Source organism: Falco peregrinus, chromosome 8 (assembly GCF_023634155.1).
Source record: "Falco peregrinus isolate bFalPer1 chromosome 8, bFalPer1.pri, whole genome shotgun sequence".
Lineage (NCBI taxonomy): Eukaryota > Metazoa > Chordata > Aves > Falconiformes > Falconidae > Falco > Falco peregrinus.
Genome location: NC_073728.1, coordinates 40,026,044 through 40,051,001, shown reverse-complemented (window position 1 = coordinate 40,051,001; position 24,958 = coordinate 40,026,044). Strand labels below are relative to the sequence as shown.

Genomic DNA, 24,958 nt, shown 5'->3' with positions numbered 1-24,958 from the left:
TCTCTCAGGGCTATTCACCCTATTTATGTGCATGATTTTTCTAGGAGAACAAGAATTACTTCAGACTCAGAGGAAAAAATACAGGGCTATCTGCTTGAGTACGAGACTGAAATTCACTCAAAAGCCTACGCTTGTACTGTGGATTTTAGCAGCAGAAGCCGAGGCATTTAGTGTTGGGAAGGGTGGGCCAGAGCCTGGAATATGGTGGGCAGCATGTAAGAATAAAAAGTAGACATTAAAAAAAAGAAAAAAGAAAAAAAAAGGATTTTAAAGGATTTTCCAACTAAAGTGTTTCCAGTTATCTGATTTGATTCACATGGAGCCACATCAGTGCCAAAAATGCATATTTGTTGGGGCTGGGTTTTTTTGAAGTTAGAGGAGTTTGAGTAATACCTTTTAAGACATGCCAGGTAAATCCAACAGAAGGATGCTTGATGCAAGGACATCCTCCTAACCACGATATAGCAGTGGCACAGCCTGTGAGTGAATGTGCCATTCCCCACGATGACCCTGACCATTCTCAGATGCTCTCCTTCCACCGAGATCTTGCTGCAGGAAGGACTGATCCTCCCTCAGTGATTATAGGACTTTTTCCTCTGCTACATCCTTCCCGAGCATCATATCAAACTTTTTAAAGGTAGATTAGTTCCTTGAAAAAGACAAAGGACAGAGCTCCTGTAATACCCTACAAACCTGACCCCTTTCCCCCAGTTTTTCCAGGGGGACCAAGTTCAGGCAACTCCATTTGCATCAACAGGTTTGAACGGCATGTGGAGACGGTTGCAGCCCAATTACCGCCCGCTCTCAGCTTCTGCTGCCTAGCTGAAAGATGCTGGGGGGGGGGGGGTGGTGGGAAGTGAAAAGCAACCTTTTAAAACCAGGAAAATAATTCGCATCGTTGTTGTTGTTGTTGTTGTGATGCCAGCTGAAAAGGAATCATTATAAAGAGGTTTCTACTTTCAGGGGGAAGACAGAGGACTCACCCGAATGATCCTAGTTAAGGGCCTTAACAGAGAGACGGCTTAACGTCTCTTTGAAACTGGTGAGTCTCCCTGCTTGGCTGAGTTTGAATCGTGTGCTACTGCAGTAACATTTCACAAATAGGGATACCCCCTCCTTTTAAAAACTATTCGATCCTGAAATAGCAACACAATTTAGCAATATTTTGTATCAAGACAATTACATTGTAGTATTATTGTAGTCTTAGTACCTCATTAAAACAAAAAAATGTTAAATCCTTGTTTTGTTGAACACAAGAGATGAATAGTAAATATTGATTTAGAATGAATGCAAACATTTCCCTAGGAGTGGATAATTACAGCCTTTCTATGCAAAACACTTATATTTGAAGAAGCACTTCACTTACTTTGCCATGTGGTATACATTCTTTAGTACATTTTAAATTATACGTTGTCCTGGACAGTGTCTGCTCTATAATTTCTTGTGTCTCTACACCAGAGTCAGTATGTAATTTTAAACTGCAAACTTTCTGCCAACTAGAAAGGGAGAACAGGCTTAACTCTTTCCCTTAGCTGGGCTCAGAAATCAATTCAGACTGCACACATAGTCATAAGACCAGTGAGCTCAGTGCTCAAGCAGCAAAGAACAAGTTTGGTCTAGCTGGAATTTAACAAAGATGCTGCTCCCAGCAGTCCTCGTTTTCACATGGCATTTTCTGATTATGTATGAGGCTTGATGTGCTCTAATTTCTAGCCAGATCACAAGGAGTCCAAATGTTTGAACAAAAACTTTACTTCCAGAGAATTCACACATGAACTGAACATTTGAAAAAGAGCGCCTAGGTTGAGAGCATTCGAACGCATATTTGAAGCAAATGATTTATTCTACTCATTTTGGCATTCAGATGTGTAGTTCATTTGCAGACTGACATGGGACGTACCCGGCTCTTTCCAAGGAGGGTCAGGCATTTGTGTGGTGCCTCACAAAAGGAGGGGACAGAATTTATGCTCCAAACCCTATAGCCCTTGTCAGGCATTTTAAACTGTGTTGGTTTATTAGGTTGCAAGACTGGGACATAAATTCATACACAACTTAATCAGGCTACATGAATGTGAAGACAATATGCCCCTGTAGTAACTTGAGAGATTAATCCAAATGACTTGTGAATTTTGTTATCTTATACAACCACAAACATCCTTACTGCACGTATTTTATGGGTTGAGTTTTCCAAACCTGGGACCTTGCACCTAAACGACTTTACTTTCATAAATATTCACATCCTCATCCCTCCATTCCCAAAACAGAGAAAAGCCCAAATGGATATTTAAACTCATCCCAGATTAAGCAGCATTTAAAGATGCGTTTACAGCCTCTTGACATATCATGCAACGAGAAGCTCATATGTTTGGCTGGATACAGAAACTTTAGGTCCCACAGAAGATTACTGACTATGGTTAATTCGTTGCAGTAACGAGCACTACAATGGTACTCAAAGGAAGAGCAAACAGGAGCTGAATGTGATTCCAGACATTGACCACAAATTGCATCGAATAACCCAGCACCAGCACACTGAATAAAAGCGTGGCGCTGGTAGGAAGCTGTTACACGTGCCATATATTCTGATTATCTTCAATGGTTTTTGTAAAACATAAAAAGCAGCCTGTAGCTACAGGTCTTACACCCTGCCACACACACTGGCACACTCGTGTTTGCTCACAGAGCAGATCCCACTATTATTCCTGCTGGATTTTTAGCCTGGAAATCCATTGAGTATCTACGACTGTACATTAGACTTAAGCATAGGTTTAAGGAAAAGTTTCTGTATTAGTGGAGAGGGGGAAAGAAACTAGATAAATTTAAACGAAAATAGAATTCACTATTTCAAAATCATTTCCCAGCCAGGGAAAAAATGAAATATGAGAAAGAAGAAGAAAATAAAAGTGTAACAAAATATTGCAAGTGTTAATCAAAGCAGCAAAAGCTGGCTGGGAGAAGAAATGCAGCGCTGATGCCCCATATTTTCTCCAAGATATTTCTCATGAGCCCCACACTTCACCCACCACCAGACCCTTTCCATGCAAAAGGTTTATTCGGCAGCTGGTTGTCTAGAGATACATTTCCCTAACATGTGTTTCCTAAGAACCAGCTTTGTACTTCCAGAGAAGCTTAGCAGAGCATTAAGGCAAGAGACTCCAGTCCTGTGGGCAAAGTTATGTGTCTACAAGGAAAATATTCAGCTTCCCCACTTGGCACCTACCCCTGCGCTATTTGGAAGTAGCCACATCTCTACCACAGCACCCAGGATAGTCCTGCTCAGAGCGACGGAAGAAACCTTCCACTGGAATTTACTTGCTTTAGAATTAGCTCTTCCCCTTGCCCCCTATCCTGAGGATTTGCATAACCATAGGGGAAAAGATGACACGAGATAAAAATAAATTTGGCTGCTACAGATCCAAAATCAAGGGGAAAGTGTCAGAGCACTGTTTTGCTTTGGGTTTTAGTGGAGACAAAATAACTGAAACTACTAGGACAGATAACGTATGACTAAGAAAATTCCCTGAGCAATCAGAGGATGTGTTTTCAGCTTTTTTACATTTTAGTTTTATTTTCTCACAGCAATGAACTAGGATGAGATTGGAGTCCCATGACCAAGCTGGCGCAATCCACGCACCCTACCTGGATAATCACAGATTGTAAATCATCATTTCATAAGAATTTAACTTTTCCGCTTCCAACATAATCAAACGTAGTGGTGAGGGGGCCACTAATCATGACAAAAAATATACTTCAGATTCTTTCTTGAAGTGCCAACTCCAATAAGTTCTCTGAGTAAAATTAAATGTGTGCTCTCATTCCAAACCACAGTTTTCCCCTGGGATGGACAAATCTCAAGTGGGGGCTGAAAGGCCAGTTGTACCACAGCCCAGGGTTACACCCATTTTTGCAGTTTTTTTAACTACTGCATGTAGTATAAATTGTATTCCAGCCCACTCAGTGACTGCGCTTTCCAGCATTGGTAATAAAAAAATATGTCTTCATAGTTTCCACATTCCAGCACTAACGAGTGGGCCAGTCCATATCTTCCCTCAGTTTCTCACAGTTTTGTGTTTGTTTGCTTTAAAGGCTTCTCTGCGAAGCTAAGGGCAGAAGAGAAAGAAAGATCTGGTGTGTGGTGTAAGCGACGGTTGGCGCCAAGTCTGAGAACAGTAACAAAGAGTCATTTTAGAGTAGAAATTAAAGTGGAAAAGACTTATTAGTCCACACACTTCATCTCCCTGCCAACGTGAGGTTGCACCACAGAGTGATGCTTTTTCGCAGGCTCAGCGCTGAGCCCCGCTCCTGCCACCAGCATGCTCCCGCCCTGAAACAGTGCCATTTGGGCCCAAAAGGCAGCCCTCGACATCCCAACACTGCAAATCCTCGAGGAGAGCACTTCACCTTCTGAAGCCTGCCAGAAACTGAGCATCTCCATTCCACATGCCGCCAGGAGGACCTGCCCCAACCCATCCTCTGGCAAAGGAGCCGACCACGGTGCCACTGTGCCAGTAACTGCCCCACCACCACAGCAGCCAAAGCAAACAACATGCCATGCAAATTTATAACCAAAAGCAGAGCAGAGGCCAAGCAAAATGCCCTCCTGGTGGGAGTAAGTATGGAGACAAGACTTTTTTTTTCCTTTCTTTTATTTTTTTTTTACCACCCCCCCACCCCCCTTCTCCTTGAAATGGAGGAGAAATGTTTCTTGGCTCCTCACCATGAAATACAGCATGGGCAAGGGAGCAGAGGCAAATCTAGGCACTGGCTTCGGCAGATATCGATCTCTCTGCACGCTGAAGTGGCTAGTGACCTTTGACAACCTCACCCTCAGCCAGAAAGCAGATTCAGGGAAGACTGTCTGAGATAGAAAGAGCCATTTTAGTCACTTTTTAGCCTAGCAGTCCCTCAGAGGATATGAAACCCTGGAGAACATACTCTTTCTGGTAACACAGGAGAGAGTACAAGACGAGCAAATGCTGCAGCAGGGTGGGTAGACTGGAAGAAAAGGGTGGTGTGGGGTCAAGTTTTCCCATCCTGGTTCCCAGATCATCTCCAGAAAGCTGATGGCATAGAAGGGAGCTAGAAAGGATGAAGTCCTTTGCTCATGGCATGAGTCAGATGCAGAGGCAGAAAAAAACAGTGGAAGCGCCAACGGACTCACGCTATTTTTTTTTTTTAAGAGTAATTTCATTCTTTAACAATACTGGCAGTCAGGAAAGATGCCTTTTTTGAAAGTTGTCGTGTGTTTAGGGCTCCAGTATTCCCCCCCAGACACATCCATCCTCCATTCACAGGACTGATGGCCAATGCATTCACGGCTAACACGGCACATTCCTGATCCCTAGGACCGCTCTGCGTGTGCAGAAGGACTTTTCACAATGCAGGCAGTTGATCCGCACACACTGCGGGCTTTGTCCAGGACTTCTCAGTGTCAGGCATCCAAACTGGAGCTGCTGAAGTCCGGAAACAGCCCAGACAAATAACCGAAACACTATTTCTCTGTATGCAGAACACTTTTAAGCAGAATAAGTGCACTTGGATTATCCCAGCTGTGTAGGGGAACAACCTTAAAAGTCCACGATGCCACTTTAGTGGACCCAGCAGACAGGCCAGCTAGGGAACAAGTCTCTGTATCAAATGATAACCATGGGTAGGTGAAACAAATCCGAATTTCCTAAGTGCAGAGAACGCTTGCAGGGCTGGTGGAGACTGTACTTACCATACGAAAGTGTTAACAAGCAGTGAAAGAACTGAAGCGCATCTAATTAAAAATGCATACCAAGGCATAAAGACAGAGTATAAGAGTAAACAAATGGCAGAGACCAGATTTGTTTGCAATAAATGAAGAGGAAAACACCACACAATGCAAACTCATCCAGCATGGAGGATACGGAGGGAGGCGAGCAGGCAAAGGCACCACTCTGCAAAACCTCCCAAAATGAAGTACAAGGCAAGTGAAAAGTACGTGGCATGCCCAGGCACAAACAAGCGGGATAAAGAGTCAAAGTGGTGCAGAGATATGGTCCTAGGCAAGAACATTTGCCATTTCAAAATAGGTACCACATTGCAATATGCTCAGACCTAAAGATGCTGCCAAGCAGAGCTCCAGCTCAGCATACAAACAGGCCATCACAGGACACAGAACTAAACCAAGCTTTCGGGGGGGCGGGGGGGGGGGGCAGCGGAAGAAAGTATATTTTAATATTTCTGCTCTAAGCTATCTAGAAAGATGCTAGAGTTGGGCTGGGCAGTTGGGGTTGTCCCCCTCAAGCACCTTAAAGAGCCACCTCTGTTTTAGCAGCTGGATGCGAGGAGCTGATGGTCATTACGAGTGTCGCTGCCTTCTTCGCATTGGGTTTTCAGAAATACCATTAGCAGAGCTCTTGCAGCCAGGAAATACTGACACCCACTACCGCTAGTGTGTTAATCATTCCTGATTCTGAACAACGCCAGAAAATAAAGTCCAGCTGCTCTGCTAAGACTTGTGTATGTCACACCTTTACCACAAGAAAACTGTGGGCTGTCCAGAGCCGGCAGGAACTCGGGGACATTGGCAACAGCTTGTCCCATCTTCCCTCGCCTCAGTCACGAGGCCACCTTCCTTTCTTCAATAATTATTTTTTTTTTTTTTTTTTACATCCTGCAGCACTGAACAATAGTGATCATACTATTTCTCAGAAGCAGCGTTTACTTGATTACTGCAGAGTACTGTCATCTGTTTGTTTTTTCAACACATGATAGGCCACTGTGTTCATCCTCTTGGGATTCCCAGCCAAGCGCAGTTCCCATCCAAATGGGGATAGAAGTTCAATTTTATTTCACGGTTTTGTCTTCCTTACAACAAATCTTTTCTGACAGTGTTTTCTGACTGCTAAACTGTTCCGTTTTGAGCGATTGATCTAAAACATCTGTCTGTGAGATTAAAAACCAACGTTGAAGGGATACTGCGACTCTACGCCGAAGGTGTGGAAGATTTCGAACATGAAACTAGTAAGCAACAGGAGGAAACTTTTAGGCAAATCCGTGCACTGCACCGCGTGGATTTTGAGGCGTGCATCTTTCCCCTGAAAGTTTTGCCAACTGCCACATAATACAGGAAGTCATGCTTCAAAATATTTAAGGTTGCATTTCTCACCATTTCCTTCTTATCTTTCATAAGACTTACATTTTAAAATGTCAACTTACATATGGGAATGTTTAATCTCAAGGATGCTGATCCATCAGGAAACTTTTAAAATCTTCTCTGAAAGTTGTAGGGGATTGTGTTTTTTTTCCCCCTCTGCCTCTCCCTTCTCTTAATGGATTGCTTCTGTTTAGCTTGTACCTGCTTTTTCAGCTGACATCACCCCCCAGACTCGAGCTGTTCTCCCCTTAAAGCAGAGGGAGTGGCGAAGGGACTGATGTACATGTTTAGTAATACAGTTGAGGGGGGAATATATTCTGGCATTTTAGTCTTCCAAGAAATACCATAAAATGATAAACCAGCTAATTTCACTCAGAACAGATTTAAACTGTGGAAGTTTGTGTGCAATGAATGCACAGAGTGTTAGTTCTGAAGTAAGTCTGAATACCATTCCCCATGCTTGCAATTACATTTTTGTTTAAATTCCATTGCTTACAATTTTGCCATGTTATTATATTTATTTTCCATATATATGTTCCTTACTGCCAATGTAAATTCATTTAACATTAGGCATAAAACAGCTTTTCAATACCTTTCCGTTACTTGGCTGTATAATTAGCTTCCTAAAATATGATTTATTTCACTTGATTTAGTTTTGGCAAGGAAGTAGGGGGCATGGGGGGTTCTTCAGAGCAAGCACAAATTTACTACTGGCAACACTGCTATGAATGGCATGGAGACCAGCATCAGAAATCCACCTTATTCACAGAAAGGCCAAATCTATTGGGGATTAAGTGTAGCCCCTCTCCAGCCTCCCCCCTTCCCTGCCCCCCTTGGCTACCCTTCAACATTTACCAGCTCGTGGATGGGACTGGGACTTACTGCCCAGTTCAGAAAAAGTGGCTATTACAGAACAACACCAGTTCCAAGTGTGCTGGATTGTGTCCAGGCAAAATTTGTTCTTTTCTTAATAACAACATCACATCTTTCTAGGCCATTAATAAATAAAGGGTTTGAAGGGGCAATAAAAGGATTTTTCTTTTTCTTTACTAAATGAAACTATTACTATAAAAGCCCTACATAATTTGCAGTAACCTGTGGTATCATAATAAACTGTGTTCTTTGGCCCCAGCTCATATAGTGCTTAAGAATATGCTTAACTTTGAGAGTGAATGTGACTCCCATTTAAATAAGAAAATGTTTCCCTGCCTTTTGGGAGGAACATATGTGCTAATGTCTGCAGATATTTAGGCACCTGTGCACCTTGACTCCTGGAAATAACCATGGTGAGGTCAGTGGCAACCAAACATATCAGATTCTGCATATTGTAGAAATTATTTTATGCCAGGTTATTTCTATTTCTTCAGAAAGCTCCTAATCACTTCAGGAATAGATTAGGTACATGTTCCCCCATAATGCCAGCAGACCAAAAGCAACAGACAGGATAGCCATCTTTAATAAGTGTTTTAGACTTACTCCTTCAAGCTAAAGGACCTGTCTGTGTGGGTGTGAGCAGTCCTGAACACCAAACAAAAAGCCAATCTGACAGAAAAAATCCATCAGTGATTCCAAAAGCTATAATGAGATATATGCTATTTGCTAGAATTAAACTAAAAGATGAGATACATATGATGATATATAATGCAGTGAGCCCAGAGGAGGGCCAGAAAGATTCTCAGAGGGCTGGAGCCCCTCTCCTGGGAAGCCGGGCTGGGAGAGCTGGGGCTGTTCTGCCTGGAGAAGAGCAGGCTCCAGGGGGGCCTTAGAGCAGCTCCCAGCACCTGAAAGGGCCGACAGGAAAGCTGGGGGGGGGCTTCTTACAGGGGCACATGTGACAGGGCACGGGGGTGGCTTTGAGCGCAGAGAGGGCAGATGCAGGTCAGAGATCAGGAAGGACCTCTCCCCATGAGGGTGGCGAGGCGGTGGGCCAGGCTGCCCAGAGCAGCTGTGGGTGCCCCATCCCTGGCAGTGCTCCAGGCCAGGCTGGATGGGGCTGGGAGCAGCCTGGGCTGGGGGGGTCCCTGCCTGGGGCAGGGGGGCTTGAACTAGATGACCTTTAAGGTCCCTTCCAACCCAGACCATTCTGTGATTCTGTTCTATAATGGCAGGTACATAGGCTGGGTGTAGACAGACACCTATTCCAAATACCAGTTCTTTATCAAGGGTTGTCTCTAGAAGAGATCCAAGAGACCTGATTGGAGCAGATATTTTTCTGTGAATATTTTTCTGTTTCTTCTGATAGCATTTACATCATACTGTCTGATGTACTAAAGTGCTTTGACAGACTCCTTGGGACAGCAAACAAAAAGAATACGTATCTAAACCCCATCACCATCCCTATTCCAATCTTGCCTTAATGTCAACATTAAATAGGGAAAATATATACAGCCTTGAAACTGTGGTGTCTGGGCAATTTGACGTTATGGCGGACACAACATGGATCTCAGGATGCATGCCTTCCTCTCTGTTTCTTGCTGTGATGAAGCACTAATGAATGAAACCCCTTATCTTTTGGATTATTAATCTACATGCAAGAACGCAGACCTGATCCTTCAAAAAAAGTCAGCATCTTATTGTTTTAAGATGCAATATGACCACGCTGAAGCCTTCCCTGCATTCAGCTCATCCGACCCTTTAGAAACAGGTGAGGTCTCACGGTGCCGGGGTGGCCCAGGACTGGGGTCAGCTACAGCCTCTCCCAGGCTCACCTTTCCTATGGGAAAAATGGGGTGTCACTCAGTGACAGCAGGGGAAGCCCCATCTCATGCCTTTCCCCTAGCCAGGCTGAGAAATGGGGACACTGCACATCCTCTTACACCACTCAGCCATGAAACCGGTGCGGGGCTTTGAATAATTAACAGCAACGGCTAGCCTCGCCTGCTTACAGAAGTCATCAAGAGAGATTAGCTAGAAGCAAGTACTGATGCTCTTAAACTTCTTAAGTCTACAGCTGGCCTTGTTTTTCCCCCCCTCCCCATTTCATTTAGCACCAAATCCTCCAGGTGCTTATGGGGCAGAGCCAACATGAGCTGTAACAGGGGCTCATCCCCACTCCCACTGCAGAGCCAGGTCCTTCCAGGTTGGCAGTAACCCCCAGCTCGATGGGATCAAGCTCAAGTCCCCACAACTTTGCTTGTCATGTCATAAAAAGGGCATGGGAGCAGTGGTCCGTCATGCTAAATCATCTTAGCACCTCCATTACCCTACATGGACTTACAGTGCTGAGAGCACATTTGTATTTTCCTCCTGCTACTTTGGATTTATACAAAAAATGCCCCAATTTCCATTTATTTGTGACAGAATATTGCCTGTCTTCTTGTTTTATCTTTTCAACTTAAGAAAAAAAACATAGGACATGATCGCCACTAACGAGATGGCACATTCTATATAACTTTTCCCACTGTGTTGTTTTATATACCAGCTTTCACATCCCTAACCTTCGTCTCTCCAACCTCCTTTTAAATGAAAGGATCCTCTTGTCACTGTGAAGTTCCTATCATCTACACTGGTTTGCATGTTAAAGTTTCAGCATCGGTTATTCTGCTTAATGACTCCTATACCCCTGTTAATACTGTTTTATCTGGCTCTAATATTTTAAGGTCTTGTCTAATATTAATGCTAAATGCTAATATCAAAGATTTGCTACTAATATTTTAAGCTCTAGCTGCTCGTATACTAATGTTTGGGGAGGTGCTTGGGAGTTCATTGTATTGGAAAGGCTGCCGAGTAAATTTTAATGTCCTTTATGACTATTGCATAGAAATCTAGGCAAAATACATGGAATATAAGAGGAGATTTTAGCGATTTATTTATGGAATATCCTGCCAGCAACGAGCTCAGAATGAGGTTGAATATGTATATGTGTGTGGGCACGTGAGTGTGTGTGTCTCTGCATCTCACCGATAAACCAGAGAGAAAAGCAGCCACCATGCGAGCAGAGGTGGGGGACACATCCCACCTCTCCTCCATCGGGTTATAGTGACTGCTGTCACCCAGGGTGACACCACAGGGACAGGAGATGGCTGCCACCCCCAGGTGCCAACCCCCAACCCTGAGTTACAGTTCCTCCAGTATTGCTATTTGCCCACTTAGAGTATCCAGCTACAACCAGTCACGTTTATCTCGTGGCAATATAACATCCTAAAAATTTACAGGGGACTAGAAAAAAACCCAAACCAAACCACAAACCAACCACCAAAGCCCTATCTTAACATCAGTTTATTAGCACAAACCTCCACCACATGCAGAGGGAGACTAGAATCCGCTCCTTCTCTGAAGAACAACCTCTCCACTAAAAATAAAATATAGTGCAGCATTTATTTCACCACGGTTTAAGAGTTAATGAAAGATTTGCACCTGTACAGCTGTTGCAGACTGAAACTAGCTTGTGGAGCGAATGTGTTTTCTGGTTGAGACAGTTGTAAATGCCTTGAGTAAAAACACTGAGGACTGCTAATGGATAGGTTTATTTTAAAGCATGCCATCTGCTATCAATCATAGAGAAGTATAGGAAGCAAGTTTGGCTGTGCTCCCTCCTTGTGAGCCTGATAAAGATAGGGCTGTGGTACTCTGGAACATTTAGTACTCAAGAGAATAAAACATCAAACCTACTCAGCAGCTCCACTAACAATAATAAAAATGCCTCTGCCTAAAGGTGACATTCTGAATTTACGATTATTTGTGTCTATAAAGTGTATTCTTTGGCTCCTGACTCATTCTGACTGTCTCACTACAAGAACAATACATTAAGCCTGCCTGAAGTAAATGGAAATCCTATCCTTTTATTAAACCAGCAGCCAGTACCTGAGATGTTCTAATGCCCTGTAGGACCCAAAGAAGGTTTTCTGCTCTAAGTGTTAATTCTTTTGCTAGGATTAAAGTCAACTGCAGAGAAAATGATTATTTTGTGCACTCAGAACTAAGCCCTTCTGCAGGTAAATGTAGTCTTAAAAGAAGAAGAATAAAAACAAGAAAACCCAAGGCAGATTCTGAATATGCAAATGATCACAAAGCAAAGGCTACAAAAGTTGCAATTCACCCTGATAGCTCATATTTTATGCTACTTAGCATTTGAGACAGGAAAAGCTTATGCTGTAAGAACCTGCCTAGGAAAACCATGCACAAAACGCCCGAAAGGTGTGTGCCAATCTTCCTTCCTAGCAGTGAACTTCACATGTGCTTAGATTCTCCAGAAGCAAATCCAGGGATTTTTTTATTTATTTTTTTTTCTCTCTCTCCTCTTTTCCTACACTGCATTTTCCTCAGAAGAGACAGTTGGAAGCCGCAGAGCTACTTCCCCGAGACACACGAGCATTTGGTTAACTTCAGAGATATGAATCATTCCCCTGGCTTACGCCACATCCCTCATCTCTCATTTGCCCTCTGGTACCCTGCCGATCAGGGGCTCTTGAGCCTGTCTGCTTAAAAATAATTAAATATATAATGCTACCTGGCAAATTCACTAGATATAAAAAACAGCGATGAAGCACTCCATATCCGATAACATTAGGCTCCTATCTGCAGCTTAACAAAATTCCCCTGCAAGTCTGCTGCTGATGGAAAGCATTGCTGTGGAAGCTTGGGGAAAACCCACCTGGTGATCAAGCTCATGAGCCTAATTAAAGTTAGTAGAGAAATTAAAAGTGGGCAAAAATTGGAACGGCGGGGGGGGGGCGGGCAGAAAGTAAGCACTAGGAATAGAAGGAAGATAAAAAGCAATGGGAAAAGCGAGTTTTCCTTTGAAGTCTGTTCTGGAAAGTGACGGCGTTGTCTTTCTTTGCCCCCCCCCCACACTAAATGCTTTACGCAGTGGGCCATAGGTCCAAGCAGAAAAACAGAAAGCAGAGGGTTATGCATATGAGGTTCACAATATTAAATCAAGGCTTCTTCTGCTCTGTATTCATTCTTTTGGTCCTCAAGAGCTTAACCGTCTCTAAAGTCTGTGGTCAAATGACCACTGATTTCAAACTGCAAGTTCAATCTGGTGACCAAAAGAACTGAGAAATAAGTTTCTCTGTAAGGATCAAAATTAGTGGATATTTGAAATAAGTAAGAAGAAAGATTACCAAAAAGTTAGGAGACTATGAAGACAAAGGAAAACTACATAGGTATAGAAGGTTGTCCTAAGGAGAGATGAATCAGCTCTGAGTGGGCTGGGAGCAGTCTGCATGGTCACTTGGCTGCAGACACACAGAAATATTGGAAAGAATGGAGGGATATAGGAAAACAAAACTCAAGTAAGAGAAAAACCTGAAAAGAGGCAGTTATCGAGGCTTCCATGCTCAGCAACACCTGGGAAATAACTCCCTGGAGGTAGTCCTTACCTCTAGGTGAGAATTTCCAGGCACCCTTTCTGCTCAAGAGCAACACCCCATCTCATAAGGAAAGAAATAACTGTCTCTATTACTGAGCTCTGTACCAAACCCAGTTACGTGCTTCAGGAAGAGGGACAGTAAGTCACATAACAGCACATCATAATACTGAGATCTCAGACCAGTCATGACCGTTACAACCTCCAGAAAAAAAAAAAAAAAGTTCATCAAAATTTTATTCATCAAAAATCAGAACAGCATTGAATCTTTCGCAAAGAGGTACCTGTTTCCCAAAAAAATGTCATTGGCTGGATATTTTTATTTTAAGTCTGAAATGAGGCTTTTGGATAACAGGACAGAAGAGAACATCAATTCTGACTCACCCGTAGCCTGATGGTCACACATCTGGGGCTGGCAGGAGGTCCAGGTTCCAATCCCATCTTTGAAATGCCCACATTGAAGATGGCGTCCAGCAAGGAAGATGCTCTCCATAGCCTTGCTCCATAACACTTCGACTTTGCAGGCAAAAAAAAAAAAAAAAAAAAATCCCAAGGTTTTATTTTCTCTCTCCTGAGAAACGGAAACAAATTAAAAGACTTGAAATTTTTTCATGACACAGACTTCTTGTTTCTGGCCAGCCCTAACCACCAAACTGCCCAGAGGTTCAAAGGCATGTTGTTCCTACCAGAGCTGATATTGTGAACTCTCCAACTTTTGCATGAATTTAACAGGTTCTTTTTAGATTTGGTCTGTAATACACACAGTACATTTTCATATGAAAGCTTGCAAGCTCGGAGCAGCTTGCTCACCAGAGTTCAAGTCCCTGGCACACAGTCCATTGCAGCTCTAATGAAAAAGCACAATGATTAGGCCTGTGTTGCTAAGATTAGACATTAGTGGCCATATCAAGAAGAGAAATACCTGCAGATTAGCACAGCAATTTGCTGCTCTAAATCTGAACCTTCTAATCTCTTTTTTTTTTTTTTTTTAAGTAAGTAGCAGCCCATGAATATGGGAAAAGAATTAAAACTACATTTACTAAGTGATTTCTAAAATACTGCAGCATGTGTTTTAGAAAACTGACAAGTCATTAAAATATAGTTAATAAACATTATTCAGAACTCATTGCCTTAGATTAACACTACTTCAAAATCACAGACATTCACTGATTCAGTCAGCACGCTGCCGCAAGACTAACTCTGACTGGTGTTCATGCCCTGTTTAATAAAGTATATGATGGCCAGCTCAGAGTTTACCTTGTATTTGTGTTTTCCAACTGCAAAACTATTTCAGAAATATTTGCAGAAGTCTTTAAAACTTTGCATCCTGGCAAGTGAGGGCATGCACAGAAATTGCTGTGCAGTGGCGCGTGGGAGGAGGGAGAGCCACGCTTCCACCAGCAGGTTACTGAGAAGCATCTCCTCCCATACGGGGCAGCTTACTAAAACCAGACACAGCACAGCCCACAGAAGCATCACTTGAATTCAAATGTTTTGAAAGTGAATTGCAGTTTGGTTGGGCCTAAACACACTCTGAGCAGCAAACGCACCAGATCCAGCCGAGCGGCCAGTTTGGCCAAGCACTCACCTCCAGCCTAACAAATGCGCATCCTGTGCTGACTGATGCTACCAGCTAAAGGCATCCTAAACCTGAGTCAAAAGAAGAGTTTGCTGTATCAGCCTTCCTGGTAAAATGAACTGTGTTTTTCAGATGTGTTGGCACAGGCCAAGTAAAACTGATTGACACATTATGAAAGGCTGAAGTTAGAAAATAGTGAGGGCAAAAACTGGGGACGACTACTGCTTGGCTCTGTGAGATTACTGAAGACGCCAGCGTAGTGGGGCTCTCACTGAGCCAATACTCCTGCAATAGGAGACTGGAAACAAAGGTACAAAACATGAAAAGGTTCAAGGGAAAGCAAGGGGTGGAAGCAAAAATAAAATAGGAAAAAAAAAAGGTAGCACTAATTCTCAGTGACCAATTCCAAAGAACCTGAAACCATGAACCATTTTTAATCAAACCAAGGAGAGAACCATCATGCATGACTTTCACCGATGACAGCTTTTCCAAATTTATTATGTGACTATCAAGAAATTTCCCCTTTTAGAAGCTCTGTCTTGAGCCAACTGGAGCTGACTGCTTTTCCTAAACATACTTTATGCAACCACCATCAGCTCAGATACTGCGGGTGAAGCAAACTCGTGCAAAGCTCCCAAGTCTGAACGGTTGCCAGTGACCAGCAGCCACCAGGTGAGCCTGTCCTCACTGTGCAGACGGTGGCAACCTGCTCCTGTTGCTGGTTTAACATTGGGGAAGGATTTGGTGAGACTATTGCTGTTTTGAGAAGGGGATGGTTGGACTCTCTTTGTATTAAAATCCCTTCACCGTCATGTTTTTTCTCTATCCTAGTATGTACACTGCAGTTCAAAAATATGACTTGAAAGGGCTGAAACTGAGAAGGGAGTCAACGTATTTTAAAAATTAAAACATTACTATTCATAGCTGACTTAGTAATGTAGTTAAAAGAAAAAAATGATGGCTTAATCAAAATTGTGTCCATCTAACAAGCTAAGATAAACATTTGCGAATGCTTTTCATGACCATTTTTAACCACTTGTAGGAATTAATGGGCAGCTTTCCTTTGTTCCTTTTTTTTTTTTTTTTAATAAACTATTTGATAGTCAGAGATGTCTGTAACCTGATGGATGGCTTTGATTTATGACATCTGTCAGACATCAGAATTCTGGATTTGAAAGCTGAACCACGAGGGAGACCCAGGATACTCAACTGGCTGTATTTTTCAACCCTTTAAAGTGATTAGGAGTTCAAAGTCTTTCGTTCATTCCCCTTTCATACTGTTACTTATATAGGAGAAAGAATAACACTTTGCACAGACCTAAGATCATTTGAATGATACCAGCAAGTTTATACTCGAAGGTTCTTATGAAACATGCATAATTAAACCCCCTTTTACCTGCTTTGAGCCAGGATGCCATATTTTGGTGCCACAGGTGTGCCAAGCTCCAAGAAACCCCATAAACCTGCCCATCTTCTCCTTGCAGGACAGCGGTCGCCACCACTGTGGCTTGGGCACATTTGCTGCACAGGGCTGAGCAGAGCAAAGCAAAGCAGAGGAAAGCATGTAGCCAGCTCCTGCGCAATGCACTGTGTTAAACGTATTAACTGAGCAGTGCTGACACGAGGTGAAGCTGTAGAGGAGCATATGCAACGAGAAAGTGCAACGAGCAGGTTCCCTGTTCCCAGGGCAAGCACTGCCAACATCAGCAGAGCAGCCCCAGGAAGGGGAGCGAAGCAGGGAAAGGAGTTGCCAGTAGGGAACAGCCCCCACACCTCCCTGGCAGCTGCGCAGGTCAGAGATGCTTTAGCAGGAGACTCTGAGATACATGGTACGCACATGAGGATACTGGGTCAGTCAGGGCCTCCCTGGAACAGCCTGGTGGGGGGCGAGTCCTCCGGCGGCACATCTTGAAGCAACAGGGATTATTTTTGAGGCTGCAACTGCTCTGAAGTCTGCAAGGAAAATAACCTGTTTAAAAATTATTTAAAAATCTTTAAGAAACTCAGAAGTGTGGATCAAGCTCTTGTTTACCTTAGCCCAGTGGCAAAGGAAAACTGCTGTCAGAAATACAAGTATTTAAACAGTCTATAACAGCAAGGAAGCAAATTACTACTTTTGCCAGTGACCGAGGAGAGCTCAGCTGCTCTCTGCAAGCCAGAGGGATTTGCATCCAGCCCAGAGCTGGAAACACTCTCTGGAGCAGAAATCCCTCTCCTCAGCCTCCCCAGTGCCTGTCGCATCAGGCATGGATGAAACCTCGAAGCTCCTGATCACGCGACTCTGTTCCCATCTGGATCGCTGCCGCCTGGTCCCACACGGCGGGTGGCAGGAGGAGGACCCACTCGGCACGGGGCTGAGCCACCATCCTCTGTCTTCTTCTGCGCCACCGCTTCCAGCAGTTGAAAACGAGCCATGAGTGCATAAATATGTGAAAATATTTATCGCCCACTCCTAGCCATGTTGAAAAGAAACCTGTTGTGGTTAAATGACTCGGTCAGTTCTTTAGGGATTTTCCGAAGTTTCCTATAAAAAGAAATCTGTGGGAAACGAATGGTTGCATAATCACTAACACATGCCAATTCATATAAGCCTATTATCTTTTATGGCATTTTGTACTCTATTGTCCTTACTCTGGTGAATTGCTGTCTTACAATTCTTTTCCCTATTAAATTATTTACACATTTTGCTCTCTCCGACCCTTTTGCATCAGTGAGATACTTAGCATCCACATTAGGAAAGAAGGCAAAGACAAAGGGTCCCTTCTCCTCTTCTGACGTCATGTTTTTCCCACCTTCACAGGCCTATCCAAACAACAGTCTCAGTCTCCTTGAGAATGGGAAGGACCTTTTCAAGTGAGAAGAGGCAATAATATTAGCTGTGTCTTGATGCCACAAAAGGTACCTTTTTTCTTAAAGAAAATGCATTTTTAGAGAGGGCTTGCCAAGGTCCCTGATAAGAAATGTCCCACATTCATAATTTTAAAATTACATATTCTCTTGAAAATACTGAAATAGGTCATCTAAGTGATTCTTAGAAATAAACCCCAAGTGTCTTGGAAGTCTTAATTACACTGTATTTCAATTGGATTTAGGTTACTAAAACACAGACTTTAATAGGAACTTCAGACCTTTAAAAACCTTCTGGTTTTAGCTTTTAGGAGCCTGACACTGCCTGAAAGCCAACCAGAACTTCACCTTTAGAATCACGTTTTCAGTGGCGTTTTTCAGTTTTACATTCTTCCCAAGAACAACTAGCTAATAAATATATGAATCATGGCTAAGCAGTCACTTTTCCAAAAGATGTGGCGTCCAACATTGCTGCAGTTTTTAATAAGTAAAGGAAAAGCGGAGAAGACCTGTGTGTCTACATAATATATATAATCCTTTATATATATATATATATATATATATAATATATAAATAATGTAAGCCTCCCCCCCCCCCAAAAAAAAAAGCTATAACCTTTTTTTTTCTCTAAAATTACCTAGAAACTGAGAGCAGTTATCATTAACTGCTACTAACCACAGAGCTGTAGGACCAGGGAAGAGCCCAAATTAGCTGCAGCAATCTTTAGATTAAACTGAGAGGTAACGCCCTATAATCATAATATGTGAGAGAGGACACTGCACAGCAAAAATGGGTCTTAGGGACGTGCAGGCAGGGAATAAATGAGCTATAGGTTCACAGCACAGCTACTAGTCCTAAATACATGGTAAAATAGCTGTCCTTTGGCTATACCACTTTCATTTCTGCACTGCAGACAAGTCCAGTTCTTCAGGTCAGATTTATGTGACTTTTTCCCAGAAATGCTACAGGAAAACAGGAGGGCTGGGGAGAGACCTCATGTCTCCTGGACATCTCAGTTCTCCACCTCCCGTGTACTGCCCATGCCAAGGGGTTCAGACACTTCTGCAGGGCAGTTTCATCTTTGGAAAAGCAGCAGATCTGAAAGGGTAGCCTAGAGGTAAGTTTGGAGGTCAGTGGAGATCAGACCTGGGGATGCCAAAGACGAGGAAGCAAGCCAGCAATGATCAATTACTGAATGAAAGTGCAGACAGGAGACATTTCTGTTGTTACACAACATCCTCCCAAACATGTAAACCCTTGGTATTCATGCAGGGACTCAAACAATTGCAACCCAAATCAACTGCAGCTTTGACCTCTTTTGCCATTCTTGAGGTATTAATGTCTTAGATTCCATTTCCCTCTGAACAAGGAGGCAATGGCCAGCAGCTCCCCAATTTATCTGACACATTTTAGAAGGCCTGCCAGCCCCAGCAAGTCAACATGAGCTCCTCTTCATTTACCTCCAACTCCCAGCAAGCGAGAGCAGAAAAGCTCTCTATCAAGGGCAGAAACATGCCAGGCCAACAAACAAGTCCCTGCAAACCATGTCAACCTTCCAGAAAAAGATTCTTTCCGTTGTCAACATGAGCTGGCTTTTACAGACAAAGATACCCATTTCAGTTCTCCTGTGCTATTCCACTTATTTTAGGTGTTTTCTTTAATGTGCATTTTTCTGAACCTAGATTGAGTTTTCTTTTAATTACAAATAATTTCTAAAACTACTTGCCAGCATTCACACCCTGCAAACATTTGCTTGTTGTCAAGGGCTTCTGAGGACCTCTAGCACCTGTCATCTTCTGCCAACATCAACCTTTCCATATGGGTCTCCAGAAAAGATTACGGAGAGCTGTAAAACACACTCATCTTAAATCATGGTTTCTCTGATGTGCGTCAGGAGTTCAGAGAGGAGGTTCCATTCCCTTTTGTTCCTCCTCCAGTGTCTGTATCTTCCTTTCTTGATTCTCCCTTCAAAAACAGATTTACTCTTATTTCTACCAGTCTTGCAAGATCTACTTTGGTTCTACCTCTTCCCATTAGCTAGGAGACCAAAGTATTCAGTCCACTGGTAACATTTTAAAGCATTTTATCAGCCTATATAATTTTATCATCATTGTGTTATTTTCACTAAGAAAAAAATGTAACTGATCAGACACCTAATGCTACTTAAGTGTGAATAGATATTTTTGTGGTTGAATAATAACATCTGTTTTGATTTTCCAGCCACAAAAGTGCTTTTAATCTGGCCTTCCTTTATTTGAACTTTTCACATCTGCTCAGGCCTGCTTCCCATAAACTAAATACCAGATCCTTTCACAACGTAGGAAATTTACCTGCACCAGTTGCTGTCCTAGCTCCAAAGATTTCTTTATAGGAGCCAGATAAAAATGTCAGAAGACTAATAAATATAGTCTTAGTGCACTGTATATTTATTAAATGTTACTATTTATTTTCTCAGTCCCAAATGGTTGGTATTCACAGATCTAATCCCACAAAACTTATTTTCATGAATGAACTCATTAACTTTTATTGAATAAAGTATGTTATAGGATGGTGCCCCATATTTCACACAGAAATTAGAGATAAACTTGTACAATACATTAAAGCATCAGTACAAATTCAATCAATCAGAAATTATAGGGATGGGCCGATGCACTGTGCTTTCAGCAGATAAAAAAAAAGCCATAAGGGGGATTTCATACAGCATTTTCAGGGTTACCTCCAAAGGCTTGGTAGTGGATTATGAATTTTGACTTACTCTGATCTCTTCAGAGGTGAGCAAAGTCAAGAAGGAGAACAATCCTATCAAAAAAGCTTTCCCCACCCACCCACCCTTTTTTTTTTTTTTTTTTTTTTAATTAGGCATTTGGTTTCTAATTGTAGCTCAGATCCTAAAAATAGATATGTTTAGGGTTTGGTTTGGTTGTTTGGTTTTTTTTAAAGACAGAAAATTAAAGTGAGGGGTATGAAACTTCAACTAAAACAAAACAGGCTGAAGGGTTTTGCTGCTGACATCACCAGGATGGGAAATGCATCCCGGGTATCAAGCAAACGTTAAGGATCATTCTTTAAACTCAAAGCTAAACTACAGAAGAATTTTGCAAAAAAACACCCTCTCATCAGCCTCTTCATAATATCTTCATCTATTCAGCATTTCTTTCCACTGTTAGAAAGATATATCTGGAGAACTCCTACGTCCCTGGGCCCCATGCAGCTGAGGCTGTGTCTGCAGTAAAACTGCAACATTAGGCTGCTTTTCTTAGGGAGATAACTCAGCAGATAGCTCTTCAAAGCAAAGGAGAGCACTGTTTGCAGAGCAGCCGAGAAGCCAGGTTTTCCCAATCTCAGGGTGCCAGGAGCACTTCTTTTCAAAGTCTCCTACCTCTGCAAGAGTGAGGCAACAAGGTTTCATCCTTTTATTTTGTTTTGAATCTTCAACAAAACTTAGGCTCTGTGATTTGGCAATCTCATTAAACATAGATTTATCAAGTGAAAACACTCACCAGCACCAGTTTTAAATAGATGTGAGGTGGGAAAGTACAGCAAGGACCACAGTGGCTTTGCAAAGACTCGGAGAAAAAAAGCAGAATCTACGTGCTGCCCTTGATTTACACCTTGATTTTTTCCATCTGCAAAAAGAAATGGAACTGCGTCACGATGGAACAGTTGTGAGAATCACAAAGAACTTAACAAGTCAGAAATGGATTAAAAAGCACTTTATGGCTTGTTAAAGAAATCCCCCTGTTCCTCAGAAGCATTTTTAGCATCTTATTAGTGGTATTTGATCTGACTAACATATTGACTAGTCATTTGAATAGGAGATGAATCCTTTTTGATGGACCACAAAGGGAGTATAAATTCAAATGAGGCACTTCTCCAAATTTTTATTTTAGTATAACCCCAAACAGCCAATAACTTCTGTAAAGGTTTTTTCTGTGCCCCACAGAAGACAATCCTAATGATCTTTTAAATCACGTATCTCTTTCTTCTTTGAAAGTAACTGTTGCATTCGTATTTAACTCAAATAATTGTGAGTTGAAAGTTCTCTTTTTACCTGCTTTCTGAAATACCGGGTACCTATTTGGCCTAAGGAAATACTACAAGTCAGTACCTTCTTCAATCTTTTTCTTAACCCATCCATCATCAAACCAGTACGCTGCCATCAGTTGAATTCACTGTCAATATCTTTCTCACACCAAGTAGTTCAGAATTTGACAAACGAAAAATAAGAGGCATATCAGAGAAATATACGAAAAGCCTGGGTGCTTTCAGTTGAGCTCTGACCTGAAACGCTTTCCATCCATTCAATCTGGACTGTTTAGGACTAGTTTCAGTGTCACCAGTACGGACACTGCTACAGAGTCCATGGGCTGACCCACAATTATCTTCTGCTTGGCAAAAGCCAGGAAACTTGTTTCTAGTCATTTCTGAGCAGTTTTATATTATCTAAGATTTTGCACTTAGAAATAAGTTGGAGACCTCCAGCTCATTTTGAAAACAGTAATTTATAGCTACACAGACTTTATGATTTTACAGTGTTTTGATAGTTACGCCTTCACTATACACATGGAACATTTAAAAACAGATTAGAAGCCATTAATCTCAGAATATATGAGGGATTCGTAGCCTAAAGAGGAACTCGGAGCATTTGCAGTCTAAGTCTTTGCATCTAGGTGTACGGTTTTATGAAGGTATTATATCCTATTAGAGAAGCAGGTCAAGAATTAGACAACCATATTCTGGTAAAAGCGCTGTATTACAAATCAGGGATCTGAGTACTTTGTCATACAGTACAAAATACTGACCTTAGACAAGTATTTAGGTTGGAAATAATTTTAGGCAGTTCCTGTCTCTTGTTGCAATCTCCAACAGCACCTAGCGCGTTGAATCCCTATACGCCATTTCATCCTTCAGGCACAACAATAACCGTAGTCTCCCACTTCATTAAAAGTCTTTAATTTCAAAATTTAAATACCTTAAAGTCAGAGATCAGGTCAAATCCATTCCTTCTATTTTCCATACCTATGCCTTGAAATATGGGGGAAATTGACTCAATCCAGACCTTTGCAGTAGGCCATTAGTCCCACCAGAGCCTGACCTCCGATGCTAGGTTGAAATACGCCTACCCTCTGGTGAATGTCAGGTCCAAATCCAAATCTGGATCCCAAATTTGCGGTATGGACCCATCTGTACTTGAAAGCAACATTTTAAAGAATGAGGAAAGCTAAGATCATGAAAATCTCTATTGGAATACCACACACAATAGATTTATGAACCTAAGCAACTAATCTTTTTTTTCCTGTGTAAAATCAAAACTACCACAGGATTTCCCGTCCATATATTCCACATGCTTTTACCAACTTTGTTTAAAATTCTCAGTGTCCCAATATTCTGAAACTTCTGAGCATCCACTGTTTTTCTGCAAGCTTTATCCACTCTGAATACTAGGCCATGGTCAAGAATTAATTTTTGTATAGGAAAAGTGATTTTATCTATTTACTTTTGCAATATAGTTATGACTGGTGAAAGCATAGTACACAATAAAACCCTTGGGTAACAGCCTGAAATATGATTAATTCTCTTCAATGACAAGTTTGTTTATTTCTGTGGAGCTGACTGTATACATTGGGTCAAGACGCATGCAAGACCAAGCCCCGCAAACTGCCAGCGCATGCCTTGCAGGATCTTCGGAGTGCAGTCTTCATTTAGAGAACAGTCAGGAGCACGTCAAGTAAAACACCAACAGCACTAAAGGGAACTTATAAATGTTTGCAAATTCGTTTCACGGATTAATGACCCTACATATAAGAATTGACATTTCCAGGACAAATCACTTCTTTATCCTACCAAATATTTCAGCAGTTTTTGCTTACACCAAAGCAGAGTCAAATTTTTCCTTCTTCAGATCAAACGAGATCTAAAATCTGGGAAGATTTAACGGTAAAATAAAAACAATGGGGAATGTAAATGTTAACCATCTGCAATTGTCATTACTGCTATTTCTTATTAGGTGATATCTCTATCAATGGCATTATAATTTTACTTTTGTTATCTCTCACAACTTTTCTGTCTATTATGGTTAATCATTGATAAACAAACACTTTGACTGACTTAAAAAGTGGCAATCATCTCATCTAAATTTAACTGTGTAAAAGTCAAACACCTACTCCAAGCTACTCGTGAAGGCTCCTTCTATAGATAGTGGTGACAGATTGGCATTTTCAGAGAGAGACTTATCCTACCTGTCTTACACACTTGTTTTAAGATGGGATTAATCACTCTTTGGAATTACTTTCTTCTTTTTCTTGCCTTGGACTGACTTCAGTAAAAAGAAACACACCTGTTTTGACAAAAAAAAAAAAAAAAACACAACACAAAAAAAACATCCAAAAGATTATTTTAGGCCCTGATCTTGAAGCCACAAAGGTATTTAGCCTCAAAAGCACAGTTCCTTTAGGATGCAGAAAGCCTCCTAAAGGCAGATGGGAAGAAGGAAGGTGGAGAGAGGCAGAAGCACAGTCTTCACAATTACACTTGTTACCTGCCCCAGTTCTTTTCCTTTAGGGCTGGTGAGAAGAAATGCTTAGGAGAACCAAGGCACAAGGAATTTATTATTATTATTATTGTGTGCTACTTAATGTAAAGAAACGGTGGGGACTGCCACAGTTTCACCCTTGGTGGAATTCCAGTGACAGAAACATTTTCCAGGCTTTGGCAGGGGAAGGCGACTGGCCAATAGCTATTCTCCTTCAGCAGAAGCAAAGCAAAACCAGCATCTCCTTTTTTCACATGAGATCAGCTCAAGCTCAACACAGAGAAGGACCACACACCAACTGTTGCTTCAGGACACGAGCCTTAGGAACCAATTCAATGGAAACTTCTAATACCCTTAAAATCATTCAAAAGAAAAGATGCTGATGCTGATGAGGGAAGAAACATTCTTCTTGGCGTCTCTCCATTTCAAATTCTGCTACAGTGACAGTATCTGGATTAGACTCCAGGACAGTATTTCTGAAACAGCAGGAGCCCTGCTTACTGCATCAGTTTTAAATTATAAGCCTTCCAAAGATGTCAACACCACTTTTCTGGAGACTTTCCTGAAATT

At 42.0% G+C, this 24,958-nt stretch overlaps 1 long non-coding RNA gene across 1 annotated transcript in view; it reads right to left on the bottom strand.

The window, feature by feature from the left end:
• LOC114013544 (uncharacterized) overlaps positions 1 to 24,958 on the bottom strand; it is a 135,742-nt gene that overhangs the window by 26,278 nt on the left and 84,506 nt on the right. Inside the window, exons 17-19 of the long non-coding RNA XR_008748485.1 lie at positions 21,357 to 21,482; positions 16,847 to 16,978; positions 13,815 to 13,946 (exon numbers count right to left, since the gene is read on the bottom strand). This is a non-coding gene — a long non-coding RNA (uncharacterized LOC114013544). The remainder of the gene's footprint in view (positions 1 to 13,814; positions 13,947 to 16,846; positions 16,979 to 21,356; positions 21,483 to 24,958) is intronic.